Source organism: Limulus polyphemus, unplaced genomic scaffold (assembly GCF_000517525.1).
Source record: "Limulus polyphemus unplaced genomic scaffold, Limulus_polyphemus-2.1.2 Scaffold2116, whole genome shotgun sequence".
Taxonomy (NCBI): domain Eukaryota; kingdom Metazoa; phylum Arthropoda; class Merostomata; order Xiphosura; family Limulidae; genus Limulus; species Limulus polyphemus.
In genome coordinates, this window is record NW_013667726.1 from 1 (window position 1) to 4,362 (window position 4,362).

Consider the following 4,362-nt stretch of genomic DNA (forward strand, 5'->3'; position numbering starts at 1 on the left):
TACATGATAGTTCTAGAAACGTTGCGTCATAGTAGTCACGTGACTCGCTGACGCAACAATATATATATTATTTTGAAAACAAGTGAAGTGCGTGATGTTTATTTATCGTTGAATTTATCGCTAACAAGTCACAGAGACCTATTGTAGGAGAATCCTAAACCCAACAACAACATAGCATATATTTATACTATTAAGAAATATAAGTAAAGGCCTTTTATTTTGACAAAAGAGAAAGAAATATATATTTTAAGTTCTGACAAAGCCCGTCAAATTTTCAATGGGTTGGCTTAGAAATAAAGGTTCAGTTCTGTTTGTTTGAGAGCAAAGCCACGTCTGGCTATCTGCTGTGTCCACCACGGAGAATTAAACACTGCATTTAGCTTTGTGAGTCCATAGACTTACCGCTGTCCAACAGGGGAACAGAAAGGAATGGCAAAAGATTTTAAGAATGTAAGAAATATAATGTTTACCTTCCTATAGAGGATACGTAATTAAAGCCAAAATTTAATGTATGTATTAAAAATAAATACAATCTACAAATAGAAATTCACAGCAATTCTTATGACCTGGTAGCCAGGAGCTTATTTTCATTTTTTCTTCTTTTGTAATCAAGCACAAAGCTACACAATGGGCTATCTGTGCTCTGCCCACCACGGGTATCGAAACCAGGCTTCTAGCGTTGTAAGTTCGCAGACATACCGCTGTGCTACTGGGGGGCTTTTTCTCTATATTCGCTGAAAGAAAAAGAGTGACCAAGATGACATATTCTTTGGATGATTATACAAATAGTAGGCAGTGACTCCCCGCGGTGGACAGTGTAGAGTTAACCTATTGTGTATCTTAACACCAAGAAAATAACAGCATTAAACGCTCTATTCTTTCCCATGTCTTCCGTATCGTTAATCATGCATGTCAATTTTTACATAATTCATGTGTTGTTTTTTTTTTTATCAGGGTCACTTTCTGCTGCAAAATTTAAAATTATCTTACTAACTCGTCTAATTTGACAGTGTTTAATTATTTAAGGCCAAAAAACAAAACAAAAATACATTAATAACTTTCTCTGCATTATTTTATGATTAATTGTGCAGGAGTGGTATAGACATGCTTTTTTAAAAAACAATAACCTATAATTCAGTCAACCATAACTATTAAGTCATACTTTCAGCATTAGTGTAAACTACCTTTTTATTGTTCTTTTTAATGCTGGAAATTCTTCTTTACTGGTATATAAAATCTGGCAATTCAAAAGATAGAAAAAAAAAGCCTAATCTGTCCACTGACTTGAACTGTAATATTATTAAAAGATTTTCCAGACATAAACCAAATAGGTTGTTTAGAAAATAACTGTAAAAAGTGTTCAAAACATAAAAATAATCTTCACTTGTTAGGAATATCACATTTCAAACTAAGAGCTATAAATATCTTACCAATTTCGCTCAAAACATAACAAGAACGATTAAAAATTACAGCATCCGATGGTCCTGTGAACGAATCATTAAAGTGATAAGGTTTTAAATTGGTTAATTTAAATAACTATTTTTTCCAATATTGAACAAGGATCTTATTTTGAATGTATAATGCGTGACGCTTTAAAAATTAGCGAGAATACAGTATATATATATACACATACATACAAGAAAGTTTGTAGTCTGGTGGAAACAAACACTTCATACCTGAAGACAACTCTAGATATCGGAGATTGATTTTTATTCATTTTATTAAAATTGATTTTTTTGTTAATGACGCCTCAAGTTCGGGACCTTAACTCTATCAAATCTTATGATATACGCACTATTGTTTTGATATTTTGATTTCAAGTATGTCCCTAAACAAGAGCAATCACAGAGATTGCATACCCTCGCCCCATCGCTCCTTTTCGAGATTACATGCGTTCATTTTGTATAACGTCAAATTTCACCATCTAAAACTCAGAAAATCCTTATCAGATCCATAATGATCAACAATCTTGATAATGTTTTGTAGTCTGATGAGGAGTCTCAACTTTAATGTGCCCATGAAATATAAGACAAATCCGATCACACTTTACAGAACTAATAACTCAAAACCGACAAAAATGATTCAAAGTGATCTAGAATACGAATCCAGACGAAATTTGGGAAGGGCTGTCCCACGTTGACTTCCCATCTTGTGTAGAATTTTCTTGTACATAGATCTATTAGTTTTCTAGACAACAGACAGACAGAGACCCGATTGTAATAATGCATGTTTTTATTCAAGTTTGGTGATGGTATCGAAACGCAAATACTTCTGAACACCCCTTTTAACATGTCAGTTTGATTAGCATCAACCAAAATAACCGAAACGAAAATTTTCGTATTGCTTCAAGGCAAAACTGGTTATTAAAAGCGTTTAACTTGCCTGCTCTCCATCAATCCTAAAAGTAGAAAAAAAAAAAAAATATAGCCATATTCGATTCAGTTTTTTTTTAGAGTTATTAATATAGCTATCTTATCTTTTCCATCATTTGTATCTTAAGGTTGATATGATATGTGGCTGCCTTATAATGACAGTAAAATTCATACAAAAAAAAAGAGCTCTGTTTAATGACACATATTTTAGCACAACTTAAATTTCTTTACTACAGAATATAGCGTATCGGCTAATTTTCACTAATCATGTGGAATACGATAAGCAATTCTTGTATTGCATGTCGTCCTTATACTGAATGTGTTGATCAACTTCTTTAAACGTGATGTTTGGCAGATCGATATATTCACACAACGTGACCTGTATACGAACAAGACTCTTGCAAAACAAAGGATAATGTTATGCCATTTAATGTAACAACTATCCTGTATTAAATATTGAATGATTTGTGTGTTTCAGTTCATGATGTACTTGCTTAATGATTGCAATCCAAAACGTAAAAGAATGAGTTGACAGTTTTTTGAGAGAGTCAGCAGGAAAGCATTCATTTTGTACTTATTTAGATCATGATATTTCACAATCCAGAGATTACACGCGTTTTTCAGTTGGAGCATGAAATATAACCAATTATTGATGTCTTTGTTCGCATGTTATTTTGGTTGAAGATTAATTTGAAATAACCAATTATAAGGTTACCAAACTCTGTACATCGGACACTTTTTAAAATCATCTACGAATAGAATGAAGTAGAAATTAGGGAAGAGTCATAAATGAAAGAAAACTAATGAACAATTTAGAAAATTAATTATTCTAGGTATAACATACACTAATAGCTTAATGACAAAACATTACAAACTGGTATGATGTTTGGATCTATAAACTGTATGATATACATTCGATAATTGAAAGTTTCAAAAGTCCATTTCCTCTGTCGAACTTACAGTTTTGCAGCTACTTTAAATGTACTTTTAAACTATCTTTTTCAAAACCTCGTTTATTTATCTGACTGAAGTTATTGCTACTAAAATACAGGATCTATTTCTTCCTACGTAGGTTTATGGTGAAGCGTAAATTTTATTAATGATAACGCATTCATTCTGAATTTTACCGAACTTTGTCAGATCTCTTATTGGATTACCTTTTTTTTTAATTTCATTTTATTAACTTGCCTTGTTTCAAATGGATACGGAAACAGTGTTCCAACCAAGAAACAAGCAGAAGACCAATACAATTTTCAATCTTATAACTTCCCCACTACTTGAAATATCAATGAAACAAGACTCATAATTTCCACACGCATGTAGTTTTTACTGTTAAGAAAGGCTATTCATCAAATGTTTGACCTTTTCAGGTAGGTAAAGATAAAGAAAAGGGCCTTTCCTACAAGTTTGGACCTGCTCTTTTTCATGTTGTTAAACATCTTTCCTGTAGATATGATCTGATCCTAATTTTTGTAGCTTGATAAAGAGATCATCTGAAGGTATGATTATACTTTTTAAGTTTGTTAATACAGTTTTGCTCTTTTCAAGTTGGTAGTAATGTCCTGAAGATGTGGTCTTGATTTTCAGGTTAAAATCACCATTTTTCAGGTCTTTTTTGTTTTTAGCTGTCTCACAAGCATCTTCTTGTTAGACTGATAGACCTATATCATACAAATGTAATCCTGCTTTCTCAAGATGGTAGAAAATCTTCTGTAAGTATGAACCAATTTTTTAAGCTGACAGTAGACCTATTCTGAAAGATTAACCCCAATTCTTCAGGATAGTTAAAGATCTGTTCTGCATGTGTGATTTTACTTTTCAGGTTTATAGTGGTATCTTGCATGTGTGATCTTATTTATCCGGTTTATAAAGGTATCTTGCATGTCTGATCTTATTTATCCAGTTTATAGAGGTATCTTGCATGTGTGATCTTATTTATCCGGTTTATAAATCACACATGCAAGATACCTTCTTATTTATCCAGTTTATA